Source organism: Geotrypetes seraphini, chromosome 6 (assembly GCF_902459505.1).
Source record: "Geotrypetes seraphini chromosome 6, aGeoSer1.1, whole genome shotgun sequence".
NCBI classification, from domain to species: Eukaryota; Metazoa; Chordata; class Amphibia; order Gymnophiona; family Dermophiidae; genus Geotrypetes; species Geotrypetes seraphini.
This window is the reverse complement of record NC_047089.1, coordinates 139,732,918-139,756,259: the sequence shown is the minus strand read 5'-3', so window position 1 is coordinate 139,756,259 and position 23,342 is coordinate 139,732,918. Positions and strand designations below refer to the sequence as shown.

Sequence of the window (23,342 nt, the reverse complement as noted above, 5' to 3'; positions counted from 1 at the left end):
TAAAAGTTTGAATGCTGACAAGAAACGACATTGAGTAGAGACTTCCAAGTTGAATTTGCCGCATTTTCAGTGAGCTGGTGCCAAAGTTTTGAAACTACTAGAAACGTGATTATACCACTGTGATCCCGAGACAAAAACAGTCCATGCAATGGTGGCACTCAGCTTTTCCAAGGCCAAGGAAATTCAAGACTCAAAAGTCAGCAGGAAAGGTCATGGCCACAGTGTTTTGGGATCAAGAAGGTGTTGTAATGACTGACTGTTTTCCAAAGGACCAAACAATGCAGACTACTACTATAACTTGCTGCAGAAAGGAGTTCTCTTTTTGCAAGACAAAGCACATGCTTCCAAGGTCATTGTCAGACAGAGGATGCTGGGTTCCGTGGACCTTGGTTTGACTCAGAATGGTTCATCTTATATTCTTAGTGTTGCTGCTGTGCATTAGAGCAGTGTTCTTCAACCTTTTTACACCCGTGGACCAGCAGAAATAAAAGAATTATTTTGTGGACCGGCAAACTACTAAGACCGAAATAAAAAACCACATTTCCGCCCCATCTCCACAAGCTCGGTCCCCACAAACCATCTGATCCCATCTGCACAAGCCTCAGTTATGATTTTATATTGAACGTATTTTATTAAAGTATAAAAAGAACCAATATTCTATATAATTGTCATTTTATAAATATAAATATTCAGAGCAAGGACCAACAAAACCCCTGTCTCCCCTCCCCTTCACATATATCCCCTCTACTATCAAGAAAACTGAACAAGCCAAATTATTACAGAATGCTACACAGAAATATCATGCTAACAGAATACTGTAGTCACACATGACAGGAATACTGTTAGGCTTTGCAGTCCCCAGTTATGTCTCTAGCAGGATATATATTTCAAATCTGATATATTGTAATGACAAAATAGAAATAAAATGATTTTTTTCTATCTTTTGTGGTCTCTGCTTTCATCTTCTTTCCACTCTTTTCCTTCCAGCGTCTGCCCGTTCCATCCACTGTCTGGCCTCTCCCCCTTCCATATGTATTTGACTTCTTTCTATGCCCCTCTCCCCTTTCCATCCAGCCTGTGCCTCATCTCTCCTTTTTACATCATTCATTTCAGCTTCACTGCTTTCTTCATTTTTATCTCTCCTACACCAGATCTAGCATCTTTATCCCTCTCTCATTTCTCTGCTGACCCCCTTTCCAGCATCAATCTCTCTGTACTTTCTCATTCCTGTCTCTCCCCTTTCCCTCCTCTAATCTCCCTGCCAGCTGTTTCCTTCATTTTTTCCTTCTCCCTTCCCCCCTATCCAACAGTAGCTCTCTTCCCATCCCTTTTCCTCTTCCCCTCCCAGCAGCATATCTCCTTCTACCTCCCTCCAGGTGCAGTAGCAGCTCTCCCTTTATCCAGCATCTTCCCAGCCTCCAACAGTGGTTTCCTTTCCTTCCAGCAGCTCTCAGTACTTGCCTGCAGCAGTGATTTCCTTAGGCAGCCTTGGGTCCGTTGCGCCTCTGAGGAAAGGGGAAGTTGCCGAAGTGAATCACTGCCCTGGTAAGTACAGAGCTGCTAGGAGAGGAGACAGCCACTGTTGAAGGCTCCCCAGGATCTTACTCCTGCTGTGCCCTGCACATTCGCGACCCGCCCCCCCCCCCCAAGCCGGCAAAAACAGCTTTGCACTACAGGCCTTGCCACCCAAGACGAGCTGGAGGCCCCTACCCACCTTATCCTGCACGTGGGCAGACTCTCAGCACAGACGCTGCTGATGGCCCCAATCCACACGCTGACTATCTCCCTTCTACTTGCAGCTTCCCCGCGACCCTCTTCGGCGACTCGGCAGGGGCAGCGATCAAGACAGGTTGCCAACGTCGGGACCTTCCCTCTCTGAGTCCCGCCTATTTTGTTCCAACTTCCTGTTTCCGCATAGGCGAGACTCACAGAGGGAATGCCCAACGTCGGCAGCCTGTCTTGATCGCCCGAGGCTGGGAGGAACAGAAGATTTCCGGGGCTGGAAATTTAACGGCGTCCATCTCGCCGGCCCTGCGCAGACCGGCAGGAATTTTCTGCGGACCAGTGGTTGAAGAACTGTGCATTAGAGAATAACATTGGGTTCTCATCTCTGCGGGATCTATCTCCATCTCTGTCCCATCCCCACGAGTTCTGTCAATGCCCCCTCCAAGCTCTGATCTCATCCGCTCAAGACTCGAACACTTAGTGTTTGAGGCTTGTGCAGATGAGTACAGGGTTGGGGCAGGGACTGAACTGGTGGAGATAGATCCTGCGTGGATGGAGACAATTTTGTACCTGTGTCATTGTCTACTATGTATTAAGGACTAGTTTCTAATAATGGCACCATAATTAGGTGACATTTGGCAGCCTAACACCACCTAACTTAATTGTTTTAATTGATTAAAAAACAATTAAAACGCCATTAAAAAATGAAGGCATCTAAGGGCACCACCAAAACTAGTGCCGTTCTCCCATCTAAGGAGGTACCTGGTTAGGTGCCTTCCTAGATGTGATTCTCGTGAAAGCCTACATTTCATGTAGGTGCGATTTTGCAAATGGCGTCATTGTACAAATGACACCATTGTTTGATTGATATGTGAAGGCACCATGTTTGGAGGCACTGCCCAATAATGGTGCCATCTGCAGAATCTGACAATAAATGCCTTCAGCTTCTTCCTAAAAGACAGCGGTTTTACAAAGTTCCAATTTAATAATTTCTTAACATCTATGATCACATGCCTTAGCATTTTGAGAAATTTAAACTGTTAAGCACTTTCCATTCCCCTTTAATGCTATGGAAAAACAAAGATGCAGAAAGGAATCCAGATGTGGAACAGCAGGTGGGGAGAAGGGGAGTGACTTCGCTTTATTAGGCCAAGAGCCACATATTTTGGAAAGAATAAGTATGTTCTAGGAAGAAGCTGGGGGAATACCAGGACCTTGGACATAGTTGGTCCCTCCTTCATACTGATAGCTCTTGTACTGCTTTGGAAGAAGTAGGTGCCTAGGGAAAAGGGCATTACTTTGGAATGCCTTTGTGTGATTGTTATCTTTTTGCACTAAGGGTGCACTTTCGGAGGTGTGAAGTTAGGGCTAGGACTGTCGTGGTTACTGATGGTTTGATCAGTGTCCATGACGTTCAAGTATATTCAGTATTATAGGACCTACATTATGGAACTTGCTTCCATTTGAGATTAGATCATTACCATCCAATGTTCCCTCTAAGGACTGAGTTCATGTGAGCAAAAAAACTTTTTTCGCAAGAAAAGGACTGAGTTGATGTGAACAAAAATTTTCTGTTACATAACCCTGATGGTATTATACACACTGTATATTACAAATTAAGAATTACAAATATAAATTAAAAAAATAGAAAATAAGAGACTAGACTCTGAGGACTTTTTAAGAGATCAGACTCCACAGGTGACCCTTGAGGGGAGGAATGCTGGCCTAGTGCTTAACCTTCAGTAAACCTGGTTCTAAGGATCAGCATTAAAGATAGTTTCAGACCTTAGCTCATTTCTTTACTTATAGCAACCTGTGAACTCTGGAACAGGGCATTAATTTGGTAGGATTTTTCTGCCCTATTTTTTTTTTTTTTCTAGCTGTAAGTTTTTCTGCACCACAGTATGGCTGGGAAACATCGTATCACCAAAGCTGCTGCTCAGGTTAAAACTTCTGTCTCTGTGCAGACAGATAATGTTACCCAGGCAGTAGGAGTAGTTCCATGTACAAGCTGTCTTCAGCTTGAATCCCTCATGAAGGAGGTAAAAGAACTGATAGAGAAGGTAGCAAAATTGAAAAGCATCAGTGAGAATGAGATGTACATCGATGAAATGGTTCATGAGGTGTCAAAGATTTCCAGTAGTGGGGAAGAAGAGGCTGTGCTGAGGGAAAACAGCTGGACTCGGATTACAAAACACTGCAAGATTGGTACTGTGATTACCCCCGCCCTTGAATTGAAGCCCTCAGGTAAGTAAATCACTTAATACCTCTACAAGGCCCGGTCGCGTGGTGTCTCTACCTTGAACGGACATGTGTTGCTGGGCTCCTCGACCCAGGGTCTCTAAAACCAGCTATACTATCTGAAAAACTGCTGCCAGATCGGGTTTGCTGCAACCGGAGCTTAGCTTTAGCATGACGGTCCAGAGTGTGCTATTTTTTCCCTGCAGTTAGAGTACGGTATGCCTACAAAATTGGCTAAGACGCCAAAAATTAAGCCTGTCTCCCTTGTCCTCAAAATGGTGGTGGCGCCGGTTCCAGCACCAATGAATTTGAGAGAATGGGCACTGGACATCTCCCGCATGGTTACCACGGCCCTGGAAGATTGTCTCCACAAGCTCCAATCCGCTGTGGATGGCATTAATGAACACTTTGATGCCCAGGCCATCTCCATAGCTGGGGTGGAACAGCGTGTCTCCGATGGGGAGGATGCGGCACTGCAGGACCGAACCCGAGTGGCCGGGTTGCAGGCGCAGGTGACCACCCTCACCGACAGGCTGGATGAGCAGGAGAATCGCCAGTGTAGAAACAACCTGCGATTGGTGGGTCTCCCAAAGATGTGCAAAAAAACAGGACCTGTATCAAGTCTGGCTCCCAGTCAGTTGGGCCTGGAGACCTCGGCCGCCAGATTTATATGCAAGCGTGTGCATCGTATGGGCCTGCGATCTGGGGATAATAACCGGCCCAGAGCAGCGATTGCCCGCTATATCAACTGGAAGGAGGAGCTTCTTTTTCAGGCATTCCGCAAAATTGATCAGCTGGAATATGAGGGAAAGAAGCTGTTACTCTTTAATGACTATTCCTTTAAGGTGGCTTCCCTATGCAAAGAAATGGCACATTGCTTTACTGCCGGGAAGTGCGCTTTGCGCTGGTTTACCCGGTGTGTCTTCGCATCTGGCGGGAGGGAAAAGCCCAGACCTTCGCTGATAGGGATGTGGCACAGCGCGACCTGGACTCCCTGCCAGTAATGGATGGAGGTAGAGAGCCTGCAGGGGGCCCGGCTGTTTGAAGCAGCGGCCTGGTCTATGCCATTTCGAGCGCTGGCTGCTGTTGTATGATCGTCTGGCCCTTATTGGCCTTTGTGGGACATCTGGACTGTGTCACCGTTGGCAGGACCCATTTGTTTTTGCTGTTATGAGGGACAGCGCACCCTGACTCCCTTGGGCTTTGGAGGCTGACGTTCAGACTTGCAGGCCATGGGGTGACCTTAAGGGGTGACCTGACACAGCTTGGTTGGAGAGCTCCCCACTTTTCAGCTCACTGGACCTGCGGTCTCTGGACTTCTTTTGGGCCAGGTGGCTCCTGGTCTGCCAGTTTTGTTCCTAGCCGGGGGGTCCTCTAGAATGTTCCTGCAGCAGACATTTCTTCTAAATGAGAATTTGGGCTTGCGGGAGCTCAGCCCCGAGCCCTAGGTTGCTCCGCTTTTTGGGAGCACTGTTACTTTTTGTTTTTGTTATTTTTTGAATGGGTTTGGGCTTATGTGGGGGCCTCTTGGGACAGCTTTCACTGGTGGGGGTTTGGAGGGGGGAGGGTTGGGGGGAGTGAGCTTCGGAATGTGTGTGGGGGGCATGGCTGGTGTGCATGAGTGTTGGTGTGGTTGAAGGTTGGGGGAGGGGAGTGCATGCGCTGTATCATTATCTACCTTGGGGATGTATTGGCCATTTGTGTAAAACCTGGGATTATCGAGTTTGGCCATGGGCCCTGATATCTCTGCTGGGGGGCCTGGCTGGGGGGGTCGCCCACGCAATGGATTGCTTTGTTTCTTGCTTCTATGTTTGAGGGTATTTCTGTAAATGACTAAGTTGACTATAGCCACCTTGAACGTGGATGGGCTTCATTCCCCTATCAAGAGGAAGAAGATCTTAACCTGGTTCAGGAAGCGAAAGGCAGATATCGCCTTTGTGCAGGAAACTCATCTTTCTGCTATTGAGCACCTTAAGCTCCGGAGAGACTGGGTGGGTGAGGTCTGGTTTCTCTTCTTTTGGCACCAGAAAAAGAGGAGTTGCCATACTGATTCATAAACAATTGCCTTTCCATCTCCATAAGGTCATTCAAGACTAGGAAAGTAGATATATACTAGCACTTGGGGAATTGTTGGGTCAAAAATGGTTATTCTGTAATCTGTATGCTCCTAATGTGTACACCCTTCATCAATTGTTCTCAATTTTTATGATCCTCAGTAACACCACTCAGAGTTCGGTTAGTTTCATTACTCCAAACTTTATGTGTTAAATCGTCATCGGATCAAAAATAATAAATGTATTGATAGATATTTAAATATTTTAAATTTTTAAATATTTTAGTCTTTTAAATATTTTAAATAAATATCTCATTTAATAATTATAACTAAGTTCGTTTGTACTTAGCTTCAATCTTGTGGTCTAGATCTAGATTTAAGGTTGGTGTCCATGATAGATATGGCCTGCCAAAGCGCTTCCATATCAGTTTTTTCAGGTTGTTTCAACTCTCCAAAACTGATAGGAACATAAGAAGTTGCCTCCGCTGGGTAAGACCAGAGGTCCATCGTGCCCAGCAGTCCGCACCCGCGGCGGCTCATCAGGTCCATGACCTGTCAGTGGTCCCTGAGCTCATCCTATAACCTATCTCTACTTCTATCTATATCCTATAACCTATCTATATCTCATCCTATAACCTATCTCTACTTGTATCTGATGTTATGCTTCCTCCAGAAGCACCTCTCACCTCTCCTTCCACGGTGTCAGGAGTCAGCTGGTCAACCTTTCCAACACTGTCCTGCTGAAGCTCCAGTGCTGGCGTCCCTTCTCTGCTGGAGTCCGTTCCTCCCATATCGGGCAGCTGAACTCCTGCATCTCCCTGCACCAAAGCACTTTAGGGTTGGGGAGGAATTGACCTCTGCTTCATGCTCAGAAACACCCGGGCAGCTCCTGCGCTGAGTTCGCTGGAGATCTACGGACTCACCCCTGAAGTAGGCTGGATTTCCATAGCTGAGCGGGCAAAGCTGACTGGATCGTCAACTGGATCAAGTGCTGTGGGGTCCCAGACGCTGAAGGTTTAGGGTGGGTGGTTCCCTTTCTCTTCCCCATTTGGGTCGGAATTGCGCTTCACAGTAAATCGAATGAAAGAGAAAAAAAACCTCTCAGTATATGCTGCGACCCGCTCAGACATCCGCACTCGGCGCCATCTTTGTTCATCAATCAGGGACTTCCTTAGACTCCTCCCTAAGGAAGTCCCTGATTGGCTGAGGCGCCAAAAGCCCCTCCCAATGGAGGAACCCGAGGCGCCTAAACCAGTAAGTGCCTTAGGCCCCTCCCCATGCATCAGATGATGCATCAGGGCGTGGCCTAAGGCCAGTATCGTGGCGGAGGCAGGAGCAGGAGGACTTTGGGTTTCCTCCTGCTCAAAAAGAGAATCACAGGAGGCCTCAGGAGCAGGAGGGACTGGGCACCCCTCCTGCTCCCAACAATTCTAAAGGTACGGGAAGGGGTTGGGCTGGGCTGGGCTGGGCTGGGCCCCAGTCGGCTGGATGGCCTACTACAGGGAAGGAGGTGGGTCGGGCTGGGCCTGGCCAGGTGGCGTTTAAGATGGCAGGAAGGAGTTGGCTTCCCTCCTGCCTTGTGTTGGCGGAGCAACGGCGCGGGGGGGACAGGCATCAGTGTGTGGGGGGCATCGGCAGTGCAGGGAGCATCGGCGCGGGGGGAGTGCAGTGCGAGCCACTATTTTTAAAAAAATTTAACTTTTTTACATAGGCCAGGGAGCCCGTAGTTTTAACCCGCGGGCTAAAACCAAGAGTTCGCAGTGTGGGGAAGGGCAGGAGAGGTTCGGGGTAGCAGAAAGCAGGGCCAATAGAGAACAGGACATAGAGCAGTGCTGGAGCTGGAGAGTCGAAAAAACGTTTTCGACAGTCGCTTTTTGGGTTGATCAGCCAGCCTAGTTGGATCGGAAAATTTGTTTAGTGAATCGCGTTCCTACCTACTTTGCATGCAGTTCCCCTCATTTGCATGCATGGATTGGAAGTGGATTGCAAGAGAGGTTAGTGAATCAGGCTGGAGAGAAATTTGGTTGCTAAGGAGTCGCAAACCGATCGGTACACAATCGGTTTGCTCAGTGAATCTAGCCCAAAGTATACACACTATTTATAGAGTAGATGGTAAAAAGGAGCTCAATGAAAGAGACTGTTTACCTGCCAAAAGCTGGTCTAATTTATCTAATTACCCAGCACAGGAATCTAAGAGCTCCTTACCACATTGTTATCCCCTAACTCTACAACATTTGAGAGTGAAAGTCCAATTTTGTTCTGGTTGGTAAACTTTGGGGACTTTTTTCCATTGTTTCTGAGTAGTGTTCCTTTCTACACAACATCTGCCTTCTTTCTCCCCCTTTCCATCCAGTGTCTGCATACTCTCTACCCTTCCATTATTATCTCCCTCCTTTGTCTCTTTCCCCTTCCATATAGTCTTTCACTTCTCCCTTCTATCATCTCTCACTGATTTCTCCCCTTTTCCATTCAAGCTTCTGTCTCCCTCCTATACAGCTTATTCCCTCTTACCTTTCCATCCAGCATCTCCCCTCTTTCCCCTTACATCAATATTTCCATCCTCTTTGTATATCTTTCCTTCCATACAATGTTTGTCCCCTCTCTCCCCCTCACCTTCCATCCAGCATCTCCCCTTTCACTTCCCCATTCCATTATCTCACTCCTTTCTGTACCCCAACCCCAAAATCTGCCCTTTCTCTTCTCTGTTCTAGAATCTGTCTTCCCACTTCTATACACAATCTACCCCTCCTCTCCCCCACCCCAAATCATTTCCACCAGCTTCAGCTCCTTCTCTCTCCTCCCATCCCATTTCCACCAGTGTCTATCCCCTCTCTCCCCTATCCCTTTTCCATCAGCGTCTGCCCTCTAACATCCCAACCGCTGCTGCTGCTTTCCTGAAGCAAACTGGCTGCAGGACTTCCCCATACATATCCATGACTGCTGGCTTTGCCCTGGAATAAGTGATTTTGGAGAGGGTGGTCCGGGAGCCGCAGTTATATATGGGAAGGTCCTGCAGTTGGTTTGTTTCAGTTTGCTGCTGCTGTAGCGGCACAAGATGGAAGAGTGGTACCGGAGGGGTGCTGGTGTTGACTCCACCGACTGTGCGGCCTCCTGCTAAAAGGTGCACGGCTGCGCAGCTTAGAGAGAGCATTGCTACCATCTTATTCAGAGTTTCATGCAGCTTTAAAAACATACTTATTCAGATATGCATTCAGTAGATAATATATCTACTATGTTCCCGCTAAGCTGCGCTGGCCTGCGCTCGCGCACAAAATATTACATCGCAGCGCACAAGTTTCTCTTCACAGCGCACACACGCGTCGCAAAGGTAAGGGGAGGTAAGGTAAGGGGACGCATTGGGGGGATTGCACTTCCCCACAATTGCCATGCTTCGGTTCCTCTTCTTCCTTCCTTCCTCCCCCCCCCCCGCGGGACCCTGCGGCACCATCAACTCTTACTCCCTCTAATGTCGGCCCTGCAGCTCCAGACTTCCTCGCACCTTCTCCCCTCCCCCTTTGGATCGCTATTATTTTAAATGTTATAGCCGCGGAGCTGTATCCATCAGTGGAGATGTCTAACCTCGGCCTGCCCCGGAACTCTTACTGCAACAGTGACTTCCTGTTCCTGCCTAGACGGGCGGCTGCTGCAGTAAGAGTTCCGGGGCAGGCCGAGGTTAGACATCTCCACTGATGGATACAGCTCCGCGGCTATAACATTTAAAATAATAGCGATCCAAAGGGGGAGGGGAGAAGGTGCGAGGAAGTCTGGAGCTGCAGGGCCGACATTAGAGGGAGTAAGAGTTGATGGTGCCGCAGGGTCCCGCGGGGGGGGGGGGAGGAAGGAAGGAAGAAGAGGAACCGAAGCATGGCAATTGTGGGGAAGTGCAGAGCTGCAGGGAAGAGTGTTGCGGTACCCAGCTGGAGGGAGAAGGAAGATGAGGGAGGGAATTAAAGGAGATGCCAGGGCTTGGAGCGTAGGAGGTATGCCAGTCTAAGGGAAAAGGAAGGGGGAGATGTGAGAGCATGGAGGGGGAGCGAAAGATGGAAGGAAAGGAAAGGAGAGAGATGCCAGAGAATCAGGGAAGGGGAGATACCAGACTATGAGGAGAGGTGTGGGAGAGGGAAGGCGAGGAGAGAGATGCCAGACCAATGGGGTGAAAGGAGAGATGGAAGGGGGAGGCATACAGTTTCTGGAAGGGGCATAGAAGGAGAGAAGATGCCATATAGGGGAAGAGAGACGGCAGACAGTGGATGGAAGGAAGAGAGTTACAAGAAGATGAGGAAAGGAGAAACCACAGAAGACAAAGGTAGAAAAAAATTTCTATTTATTTATTGCTTTAGGAGACATGTGTCACTGTTTCTGTGAAGCATTGTATGCAGAGTCCAGCTTCTTGCTGGTTCAATTTAACCTTTGTCTATGTATTTTTATTTTATCCCCCCTTTTACAAAACTGTGAAGCGTTTTTAGCACCAGCCTTGGTGGTAGCAGCTCTGATGCTCAGAATTTTATGAGCATCAGAGCTGTTACCTCCGTAGCTAAAATCCACACTACAGTTTTGTAAAAGAGGGAGGGGTTAGTTTGTGATTACATATTCCTTACTAGGCGAAGGTGTTTTCTGTGTTCTGTGTGTTCGAAAGACATGGTTTTCTGTTAGGATTGACGGTGTAGGATTGATCTGTGCTGGTCTGGCTTGTTTAGTTTTACAATGGGTGTATTGATGTACTGCTCACTACAATATGTAAGATGCTGCCTTTTCCTAGGTACTCATGTGTGACGTGTGGTTTGTTACTAAAAATCATGTTTTTCTTACAGATGGGGGGGGTGCCAAAAAATGATGGGCCCCGGATGTTACATATGCTAGGTACGCCACTGTATGTAAAGATACCAGAAAGCTGGCGTAGCAAAAACTTCTAAGTTTTGAGTATTTAACCCTCCCACAATCTCACGGGCACTCGTTTCAAGTTTATTGAGATTTTGATTTAAACGCAATATCAAATATTTTCAATGCGTATAACAAAAATAAATTTGGGGAAATAAATAAAACCATTTGAACCAGTGTTCCCGCTAAGCTGCGCTGGCGTGCGCTGGCGCACAAAATATTACATCGCAGCGCACACGTTTCTCGTCACAGCGCACGATCGGAAGAGGCGTACGGCAGATGGCAGGGCGGCGAGAGGAGAATCGGGCGAGTTGGCTCATAACTTGCTGGCGCCCGATATTTTTGGCTCACGGTGAAAAAAGTTTGCTCACAACACCCGCCCGCTTAGAGGGAACACTGCTTAACCTCTTCTTCCAATATGAACTGCTCTTAGCACAGAGGCCCTGTAGGCAGCATGCTTTCACCAGTAAGAACATTACCGTAATTTTATTTCTAACTTCCGTATAACAAATGGGGTTCTACCTTTTAAATTCCCAAACCCTACTTATTTTATTTTAATGAACCCACTCAAATGGCTTTGGCCCTGGGGCGGTATATCAAATTTGAATAAAATTTGAAATTTATGTTCAATTTTCCATGATATGCATGCAAGTGAGAGAATTATATAAATGCAAAGCACCACAAAAGAAGGCTGTGTTCTCAGTGTATGGGAGGTGGGCTTTTATATTGATAATCCTAACAAAAAAACCATGTCTTTCGAACACACAGAACATAGAAAACACCTTCACCTAGTATGGAATATGTAATCACAAACTAACCTCTCCCTCTTTTACAAAACTGTAGTGTGGATTTTAGCCTTGGTGGTAACAGCTCTGACTCTCATAGATTTCTGAGAATCAGAGCTGCTACCATCACAGCTGGTGCTAAAAAACGCTCCACAGTTTTGTAAAAGGGGGGATGAAATAGAAATACATTGACAAAGGTTAAATTGTCCAACAAGAAGCTGGATTCTGCAAAGAATACAACACCACATAAACAGTGACACATGTCTCCTAAAGCAATAAATAAATAGAAAACTTTTTTCTACCTTTGTCTTCTCTGATTTCTGCTTTCCTCATCTTCTTGTTACTCTCTTCCTTCCTTCCACTGTCTGCCGTCTCTCTGCCCCTATATGGCATCTTTTCTCCTTCTGTGCCCCTTCCAGAAACTGTATGCCTCCCCCTTCCATCTCTCCTTTCACCCCCATTGGCTGGCATCTCTCTCCTCTCCTTCACTCTCCCACACCTCTCCTCTACAATTCCTTTCCCTTTTTCCCCTCATTTTCCTTTTCAGTTTATTTTCTGCATCCGTCTAGATTACGTTCTTACTACCCTCTCATCAATTTCCTTTTTTACTGTCTACCTACAGCTCACCACCTCTTTCTCTCACCCCCTCCAGTATTTCCCTAACTCAATCCTTTTTCCCCAACATTTGCCTTCCTTTTATTTATCTCCTCCTTCCATCATGTGCCCTCTTTCTCTACCCCTTCATCTAGTACCTTCTCCTCTCTCTGTCCACTTCCATCGTCTGCTCCCCTCTTTCTCTCCTCCCATTTCCTTCCTGCATTTTCTCCCTTATCTCTCCCATCTGCACTTCCATCCAGCATAGGCTCCCCCTCTACCCTCCCCACTACCATCCAATGTCTGCCCTTTCTCTCTCCATCCACCCCTCTTTAATCAGCATTTGCTCCCTTTCTTTCCCTCCAATCCAATTCCATCCAGTATCCTTCCCCCTTATGTCTCTCTCCCCTTTCGCTGTACATCAATTCCATCAGCACCACCCTTCCATACCACCCTGTCCCCTTTCTCTCCCTCCACCACTCTTCCATTCCAGCAGTTTGCTCCGTTCCCTCGATGACTGTAGCTGCCAGCTGCCGGTTCACCCCACTCCGATGTACTAGCTCTGGAACAGAGTCGGCAGCCGCATGCTGGAAGATCCCACAATGACTCGTCTGCAGGTTTTGCTCCAGAAAAGAAGTAAGTTACGTCAGAGGGGGTGGACCCGGCAGATGCAGGGAGTTGCGGCAAGGTCCCGCGATGACTGCGTCTGCCGGGTCCACCCCCTCTGATGTAACTTACTTCTTCCAGAGCAAAGCCGGCAGACGAGTCATCGGGGGACCTTCCTGCACCTCAGCGCAGCTGCCGACTCTGCTCCAGAGCAAGTAAGTCAGAGGGAGTCCACCGGCAGCCGCGCAGAGATGCAGGTCCTGTTGCACAGTAGGGCAGGATGACCCGGACCTGGCTGGCTGTGCACCCTCCTAAGGCGTGCACACGGGACGGACCTCCCCCCCCTCCCCTTGGTACACCACTGCTTACTCGGTACAGTATGCTCTCAAAGCATATGGGGGTCGCATTGGTGAAAGGAACTCAAATTTCGGTGTTTCCCATACCATCGGGAGGAGTGCAGAAGTGGGCTTGCTGAGTCCCGATGAGTGATTAGCCCCCTCCTTTACTCCTTAGCATTCTCTCTCTGCCATGGGACATGCAGGCTGACATGAGAAAGCTTGCTTTGTCATTGCCTGACATTGAGATGATCCAGCAGCATTCTCTCTTCCCTTCCCTCCCTTTTAGAAACAGCTGGAAGAATCAGAGAGGTTTGGAGTGGAGGTGATAAAACTGGACAAGAGTCGAGTTCTTTAGCTACAAGACTCCTTATGACAATAAGGGAAGTCCATTAAAGGTTTGTAGCTTTCACTGTTATCTTTTTCTGCAAAAATTACTGAAGACTTGAGAAAAGTTAGTGATCTTGCAGAGGAGCTGTTAATTATTCAAACCCAGAATGCTTCATGTTTGAACAAGTTGGAGTTAGAGTTTAAAGATCTTCAGTCTGCTGTTCAAACTCAAGCCAATGCTCAGATTGGCTTGATGAATAAATTTGAATGTTTTGAAAATCATAGCAGAGTTTTGAATCTTCACTTTTTGAACTTTCCAAAATCCTCAGTGATAGATCCTGTGGCTATGCTACAGAAAAATTTAATGGAGGTCCATGAGTTTGCAAATAATGATTTAGCACCTACCACTATCTTTCTTTAGCGTCAAGAGGAAGAGACTAGGAATAGCAATCTCAATGGATCATATAATTAACAGATTTTGTGGAAAGCTCTTTGGAAGTCATGACTGAAAAAAAGGACTGACTCTTTTTTTAGTCAAGGTTTATTTATTGAAATGTTTGCATATATCAATACAGAAAAAAACATGAACTGAGCATCGTAAGCTATACATGAGTAGTATATAAGTAAGAATACAATGGAAACTACAACATCAAAAAGATAGGCATATTAATAAGAGCTGAATAATAACAGTATAGCTCACATTAGGTTCAACAAATAATAATAACCATCAGGCAGCATGAATCAAGGGAACTATATACTTTAGGAGAAAATTAAAGAGGGGATGAAATAAAAAGGGAAAATAAGATACAAATCAAGAATTGGAATTTTGTAAATATAACAAGAGTTCCATTTTCTCTGAAATTGATGAAATCTATTGAACACCTAGGCTAGATATGCTTCAGACCGATATGTTAAACAGACCAGATTCCACCATTGAGAATGGGAAGATTTAGATAAGTCTTTCCAAGAGCTGAGTAAAACTTTTAAAGCTAGAGTAGGCAATATATCAAACAAAGCATCATCTACAGCCAATTCACACAAAAGTGCAGAAGATGTCAACAGTAACATCTGATATGTTAATGATACATCGATGTGAAATAAGGAACAAAGTGTATCCCAAACAGATTTCCAATAAAGTTTTATGGAGGGTCAATAAAACAGAAGGTGTTTCAAAGAGCCAGTATCTACTTTACAGGTCCAGCAAGTTTGTGGAAAGGTGGGATTAATTCTATGAGATTTTAAGGGGGTCCATCGCACCCTGTGCAAAAACATAGGACTGACACTTTTGATACAAAGCATGTCAGAAACTTAATTTTACATTCTTACTTCAAGAAAATGGATCTAAAATAGAGCATTTTCAGATTTCTTGGCCCTTGGAGCCATGCCCTCTTTACATTTTCCATGTAGGTGTTTTGTAACTTGTGGTATACTAAATTTCCTATTTTTTGAGCTGAAGCAACTTCTTGATTATTATTTATTTTATTTTTTTTTTAGAGAAAGTTCCTCTACTGAAAATGGTAATACTGATTAGTAATGTCAACTGCCTCAGCCGGCTGAAATGAATTTCCTTTCATGTCAGCTGTAACTATACCATTGAGATGATTTGATGTTTTCAATTTTTATATTTTCTATTCCTGGATCTGTATTATGTAAAATTTTTCTTATGGTTGAGATATATATATTTTTATTTCTTTAGTATTTTTCTTATTTCTTTATTTGTTATACTTATTGTATTGAATACTAGCAGATCACCTGGCATTGCCTGGATATTTATTTATCCCAGTGGCCCTCTGTATGAGGCTGAACTTGTACTTAAATAGCATCATGAGTGGCAGTATTCATCTCAGCGAGCCTGAAAGCTATGGGTTAGATACTAATATCTTTTGTTTTCAAATATTTTTACGTCACCTCCTTCCCAACCCCACAGTATTTTTTCCTAGATAGTAAGTGATATGTATACCAAGTGTGGTTGAAATCTGTCCATACGTTTCAGAGTTATGCTGGAACATACATATACACACACACACACACAAGTACATCCGATTTTATATATAGACTAATCTTTAAGCCCGTTACATTAACGGGTGCTAGAATACCGTATTTTCACGCATATAACGCGCATACCCCTCGCGCGTTATACGCGTGAGCGCGGTATACAAAAGTTTTTCTACATAGTTCCCACCCCGCCCGACGCCCGATTCACCCCCCCCAGCAGGACCGCTCGCACGCGCTCCCACCCGCATCCACGATCGGAGCAAGAGGGAGCCCAAGCCCTCTTGCCCGGCCGACTCCCCAACTCCCCGACAATATCGGGCCAGGAGGGAGCCCAAACCCTCCTGCCCACGGCGACCCCCTACCCCCCCCCCCGCACTACATTACGGGCAGGAGGGATCCCAGGCCCTCCTGCCCTCGATGCAAACCCCCCTCCCTCCAACGACCGCCCCCCCCAAGAACCTCCGACCGCCCCCCCAGCCGACCCACGAACCCCCTGGCCGACCCCCACGACACCCCCACCCCCCTTCCCCGTACCTTTGGTAGTTGGCCGGACAGACGGGAGCCAAACCCGCCTGTCCGGCAGGCAGCCAACGACGGAATGAGGCCGGATTGGCCCATCCGTCCCAAAGCTCCGCCTACTGGTGGGGCCTAAGGCGCGTGGGCCAATCAGAATAGGCCCTGGAGCCTTAGGTGCACGGAAAGTCAGGGAGGGTGAACGGAGAGTCGGGACAGCGCACGGAGAGTCGGGGCAGTGCACGGAAAGTCAGGGAGGGTGAACGGAGAGTCGGGACAGCGCACGGAGAGTCGGGGAGGGCGAAAGGAGAGTCGGGGTGGCCAGAGGAGAGTCGGGGCGGGCGAAAGGAGAGTCGGGGTGGCCAGAGGAGAGTTGGGGCGGGCGAAAGGACAGTCGGGCTGCATGCGCGTTATACCCGTGAGCGCGGTTTACAAAAGGTTTTATACATAAAATCGTGGTTTCTGCGCGTTATACCCGTGTGCGCGTTATACCCGTGTGCACGTTATCTGCGTGAAAATACGGTAGATGTGTGTGTCTCTATTTCTTTCTTTCTTTCTCTCTCTCTCCTTGGCTGCTTTCTGTCTGTCTGTCTTTCTTTCTTTCTGTCTCTGTTTCCTCGGCTGTCCACCACCACCACCCCTTGCCTGCTCCCCCTGTCCAGCTGTAGCCCTTCTCCCTTCGTTTTACCTCCCCCCTGTCCAGCAGCACCCCTTCCCTGCTCCCCCTGTCCAGCAGTAGGCCTTCTCCCTTCTTTTTACCTTCCCCCTGTCCAGCAGCACCTCTTTCATAAGAACATAAGAAGTTGCTCCCGCTGAGTCAGACCAGAGGTCCATCTTGTCCATCTTTCCTGTTCCCCCTGTCCAGCAGTAGGCCTTCTCCCTTCATTTTACCTCCTCCCTGTCCAGCAGTACCTCTTACCTGATCCCCCTGTCCAGCAGTAGGCCTTCTCCTTTCCCTGCTCCCCCTGTCCAGCATCCGCTAGCCCAGACAGCCTCGGGGCTTTTGCTAGGCCGGCCCACCTCACATTATCGAAGTGGGCCGGCCTAGCAAATGCCCCGTGGCTGCTGCATTTGCTGGTCCAGGGGTGAGAAGAGGCAGCGCAGCAGTCAAACCGCCACTGCCGTCACAAGCCGCCCCATGTGCCTGAAATCAAATTTGCCACGGAGGCACACATCATGCTGTCAGGGAACACGGAGTTGTAAGTGCGCATGCGCGCACGAGTGGAGTTCCACAGGGGTCGGTGCTGGGACCAATCCTGTTCAATATATTCATCAACGACCTGGAGACGGGGACGACATGTGAGGTTATCAAATTTGCTAATGACACCAAGCTTTGCAGCAGGGTTAGAAACGCGGAAGACTGTGAGGTCCTGCAAAGAGACCTAACAAGACTGGAAGAGTGGGCAAAAAAGTGGCAAATGAGTTTTAATATAGAGAAATGTAAGGTCATGCATGTAGGGAAAAAGAACCCGATGTTCAGCTACAAAATGGGGGGATCACTGCTAGGGGTAAGCAACCTTGAAAGAGACCTGGGGGTGATGGTGGACACAACATTGAAAGTATCAACACAGTGCGCGACGGCCTCAAAGAAAGCGAACAGAATGTTGGGTATCATTAAAAAGGGTATCATGACCAGGACGAAGGAAGTCATCATGTCGCCCACATCTGGAGTACTGTGTCCAGTACTGGTCGCCGTACCTCAAGAAGGACATGGCAGTACTTGAGGGGGTCCAGAGGAGAGCAACTAAAATGATAAAAGGTATGGAAAACTTTTCATATGCTGACAGGTTGAAGATGCTGGGGCTCTTCTCCCTGGAAAAGCGGAGACTTAGAGGAGACATGATAGAAACCTTCAAAATCCTGAGGGGCATAGAGAAAGTGGACAGGGACAGATTTTTCAGACTGTGGGGAACCACTAACACAAGGGGTCACTCGGAGAAATTGAGAGGGGACAGGTTTAGAACAGATGCTAGGAAGTTCTTTTTTACCCAGAGGGTGGTGGACACATGGAACGCGCTTCCGGAGGTTGTGATAGCCCAGAGCACATTGCAGGGTTTCAAGGAAGGTTTAGATAAGTTCCTAAAAGATAAGGGGATTGAGGGTTACAGATAAAAGAAGAGGTAGGTTACAGAAATGGACAGGAACCACATTACAGGTCATGGACCTGACGGGCCGCTGCGGGAGCGGACCGCTGGACGCGATGGACCAATGGTCTGACCCAGTGGTGGCAACTTCTTATGTTTTTATAGAGGATATATAGATATAGATATATATAAGATAAATTGAAATCTGATATACAAAAAAGTGATTCTAACATGCCTTTACACTTGATCAAGCGTGTGGAAAAAAGTTAGCACTGTCTGCCCTCAGGTGCACCTTACAGAGAGAAGAGTTGCCATTGCGGCTATTAAAGAAGTAGGAGTTCATTCCTTAGCAGATTTGTAGTCATGCATGCCTCTCTTCTTCCTAGATAAAGCATGAGCTCTGGAGTGGAGAGCTAACAGGCAGCATCTAGACTAGAACATGAGCCATCGGATTGTGTTTTGAACAGCATGCAGCACTCCTCCCTTAAGTCTTTGCAAGCTATGATAACATTTTTCAGTGTTCCCCTAGCTTTTATATTTTGGCTTTATGAGTCCCCTCTCCTGGCCTCACACTGATTCCACAGTTAGTCATGTGAAAAAATTAGGACACCACAAGAAATATTCAATTCTTTCTTAAGAAATGTTCACATATTGATGTCAAATCTTCTTTTTTTAAAAAATTTATCTCTGGGAAAGAAAGTGATGTAATTGCAGGTAAACAACAAAAATTTTTCCTTGATTTACTCATGAAACAAAAGATATCTTCAAAAATGTGTCAGGGTTGGAGGGAAGAGGAAGTGGGAGCTATGCGCAGATAATTTGTGTAGTTTAACTAAGACAGCAGTAGAATATACAGTATACAGCTGTTATTAACAAAGTGAGATGGTATTGGTGATTCTGAAAAGTGGAACTAATACCTGAGACATCAGGAGTGCGAGTAGCATGGAAACATTCACAGTTGCACAGACAGAATAGAGATACTGTAAATCCTCATCAAACACAGGAGAGAGAACTGTAAATTAAGAATCAAAGATATGCGACAGAAATTGAAATGGAAACTCCAAGCAGCTAAATTAAGCACTGGATAAAAATTTTTTTTTTCTAAATTTGAATCTCTAATATCTTTATTTTCACTATACAGAAGAATATATCTATAATAATAAAATGCTAAGCGCCCATGCACACTCTCACCGCATGTTCCCTGAGATCTGATCTGTTGGGATGTGGCCGGTAGGAGTGCGCATGCGCGCCAGACAAGCCTCCCTGCTCTCCACCTCACGCCGCTGCAAGGATTCCGAGGAAGGCGATGGTGAGGGGAGCCGCCGTGGCACATTCAAAATTAAAAATAAACTTCGGCACCACATTCACGGCTCTCTCCCCAAAGAAATAAATCAAAATCCCGGTTCACATCAGGAAACATCTGCACCTTTTGCTTCCTCCCTCCTCCCTCTGGCACAGCTGCCCTTCTTAGCAGCTTTCATGTTGTCCGGTTGGGCAAGGGGTCGGGGGGCAGAGTCCTGTGCTGTCCTGTGCGCCGAAATCCTAAGGGGATTGTTTGATGTTGTGAGACACTAGGGGGGGGGGGGGGGGGGGGGGGAGGGGGGAGGGATCCCGGGAGAGGCTGCTTGCAAGACCTAAGACATCTGACCCAGCCTTCCAGCACATTTACAATGCGACTATCATTATTCCTCCACGCGCAAAAACACAACAGCAAATTGACGCCCACTTAATCGATGCACCAGTGCCCGCCGTAGCATTTGTGGTTTAATCGCAATCGAGAACTGCCCTAAGTATTGCTTTAAACCCTGAACCCAGTTTTGAGCGGGACACCAGAAAGACAAACGTACAGCCATCCCAAAAAAAGGGAAACAGGTGAGGGGGTGAGAAAGTGTTGGTGACGTCAGGAGCTGCCGCCGGACTCCTCCCTCCCGCTGCCGCTCCTCTTCAAAGTGGCCTGCTGAGGTTCGCCAGCCGCTGTAGCGAACCTTGCAGGCCGCTCTCCACCTTCCCGACGGCGAGCAGTACCTGGGCAGGACGCCGGGCCTGCTGCACGATGATCTGCTCCGAGAGGACCAGCTCCAGTTGGAGGCATGGAGGGAGGGTAAGAATGGGAGGGGGTGGAAATGGAAGGGGGCCACGGAGTAGGCAGGCATTGCACAACAGGGGACCAGGGGGAGAGGGAAAGGGGGCTGCTTTGGGGGGAAGGGGGCCACGGAGCATGCAGGCATGGTAGAACAGGGTCCAGGGGAGAGGGAAAGGGGTTTCATTGGGGGGAGGGGTGTACTGGTGGCAGACAGCAATCATCGGGGTGGGTAAGAAGGGGGCCACGGAGCAAGCAGGCATGGCACAACAAGGGGAGAGGGAAAGGGGGCTGCTGGTGGGGAGGGGTGTGCTGGGGGGCACAAAACAATCATGCTTTGCTCTGGGAAGGGGGGGACACAGAAGGGGGCCACGGAGATACAGGCAGACATGGCGCAACAGAGAAATACAGGTAGGCAGGGGGCCAGGGAGAGACAGACAGAACGAATGACACACAGACAGCGTCCAAGGAGAGAAAGACAAAGAAAAAAACCCAGACAGACAGACATCTCTAGCACCCGTTAATGTAACGGGCTTAAAGACTAGTATATATAAAAAGATAGATAGATAGATATTAGAGATTCAAATTTAGAAAACTCTTAATATTTCAATAAGTAAACTGCAGATTGCTTTTTTTTGTGTCATGTCTGTCTGTGACCTTTGGAATTCTCCAGTTTGTTCTGTTTGGGGGTGTTATGCCAGGGTACTCAAGGTAAAGGACATGGTGGCATAATGAAGGTGCATGGGGATAATTCTGCTCTCAGGAGATACTGAAAGCAGTCTGGGGACATGACCATCCTGGTATGCCCAGGGGAATGCGCTAGTGTGAATGAGCAGAGAGTATAATATGGGAAGGTTATGGTGGTGCAGGAAGCTAAGCAGACACAACACTACTCTGGATCAGGGACTGAGAGCCAATTGAGACAATATGCAGGGGGTTTTTGTTCTGGTTTTTACCTACAGTCCTCTTGGTACTGGATTGTTTCTATCTTTTATTGTCGTCTCAGGAGCTGGTCTTGGTCTGTTGTCTCTGCTTTCCTCTGGTCAGTCTTCTCTTGTTAGGATTTGTCCTTCATTTTGCATTTATTTTCTCTTCTTTTCATCTTGACATGCATCAGTCTGTGATATTAATATTTCCCTTTCATTTTAGTCGTACTTTTGTGAAAAAATTAACTTTGTTGAATATGTCTGTGCAATTACTTTGGTGTTTAACATGTGAGTGTTTTTGTGGGAGTGGGAAGAGAGACTGAAGACAGCCATAGTATGTGAAGCACAGTGTGAAACAGAGGTGCTTAAGTGCACCTTGCAGAGTGACCCCAATCCTGAATGACACAAGCTCCTAAAGGTAAGCACTACATAAAGCTGATCTCCCTCCATATGGATTTGCAAACTAACTCCTGTGGCTTCAGGAGGCAGAGAAACAAGACCAAGTAGACCCTGTAATGTATTTGTCAGTGGGACAGCAATAGTAAATGCAGGGCTCTCCTAGGGACAACTGGATGGGATGGTGTTATCTCAGCTGTAAATTGTCCTGAGGAGAGAGCACCATGGACTCCAACTAACCAGCCCCTCAGAAGACAATTTTCAACTTGCTCTCCTTTTCTCTGTTTCTCTATCCATTTATATGTAGATTATTCCTGCTCTCCTTTTCTCTCATTTTTCTTGCTTTACCATTCTTTATCCTTTAGCTCTTCCTCTCCTAACTATTCGTTTCTCCTAATTGGAACCTGCTGCTTCTCCCTTCCTCCCAACTGCATTGTGAAACCTTTCTACTTTCTGTGTAGCTCAGCCATTGTATCCCCTGAGAGCTTCATACTGCAGTACTGGTACTGCTGTTCTGCAAGGTCAGTGACACTCACTTTCCCTAATGAGCGTGGTAAATGGTGCTGCTTCAGAACAAGGAGTAAGAGCTGGGTCTAGGAATCTGACAGGGAAGTCCAAGCACTCGCTTTTCAGCAAAGTTAAGATGCTGAAAAGGAAATGAAACAGAAAAAAAAATGTGTGTGAGCAGATGAAGTTCTGCTTAGAATGAAAATGTAAAATGGAAGATAAAGGAAGAACTTGATGGTTTTTCTGTAGTCTTGTGTTCACTCTGACCTTTTTTGCTGAGCTCCATGACTCACACCTCTTCAGTCTTCAGTCAAAGCAAAATTCAAATACATTACAGGCTATTTTTTTAAATCTTGGCCTCTTCCTTTTTAAATATTTAAATGAAGAGAGAGCTAAGTTTCTATAACAAAACAATGAGACATCTTCCTTAGTTTTAAGTTCTTGAGATTTTTGGGGACATTCATTGTTCTAAGAAGGGTTTATAAAGGAGGTAACAAATTATACAAAACCAATGCTATTTCTTTACTAAACTGGGCTCGTGAATTGTATTTTTTTCTCCCAAACATCCTGCCAGCTTGTGCATGTTAATGTACTGTACATTATAATGATGGCTTCTCTTTTACGTTACCCCCAGCTTATAATTCATAGTAAAATAAAGTAATACAGTGGAAATTCACAACTGAGTACTTATGTAATAACAAGGACAGAAAGGACTTGCATAGAGCCTGGTGGCAATGCTGCATCCTGCAACGTGGATGATCAGAGTTTGAATCCCAAGCCCGGCTTGTTGCTTCTCAGGCTGGCTGAAGCTGTTGTATAGGCAGAAGCCACAGGGCGGGAACAAGGATATTAGGTGCTACAGGTGAGCCCTTATTCTTGCTATGCCCTCTGCTCCCACCTCTACTTCCATTGCTGTTACATCTCTTCAGAACCTGCAGCAGAGGCAGTAACAATAAAACAGGAAGGAAGCATGACACAGAGCCTCTGAACCCCACATAAACAGGAAGTCTGTATTGGGGAGGGGGAAGACAGGCTGGACTTTCAGAGCACCAAGGAGTTCCAATGCTCCTTGATACTTTTCTTTCTTGTTGTATTGCCATTGCTGCTGCCAGTCTTGAGTAGATATAACAGTGGTGCAGGGCTGGGGAAGGGATATCGGAGGTTTCCACTGCAAGGGCTTTTCCAGATATACTTTCTACTGCCATTCAAAACTTTGTGCTTAATGGTAGTTCCAGCTCTGAGTTTTCTTGACTTGTGGGGGAGGGGAGAGGATTGACAGACTTGATGTGCACTC

At 46.9% G+C, this 23,342-nt stretch overlaps 1 protein-coding gene across 22 annotated transcripts in view; it reads left to right on the top strand.

The window, feature by feature from the left end:
• INPP4A (inositol polyphosphate-4-phosphatase type I A) overlaps positions 1-23,342 on the top strand; it is a 399,562-nt gene that overhangs the window by 19,521 nt on the left and 356,699 nt on the right. The window contains exon 2 of one of the 22 annotated variants that reach the window (XM_033949316.1): positions 13,507-13,615. The exons of the other annotated variants lie outside the window; for them this stretch is intronic. The gene's annotated coding sequence lies outside the window, so the exon portion shown is untranslated. The remainder of the gene's footprint in view (positions 1-13,506; positions 13,616-23,342) is intronic. 22 annotated transcript variants of the gene reach the window in all.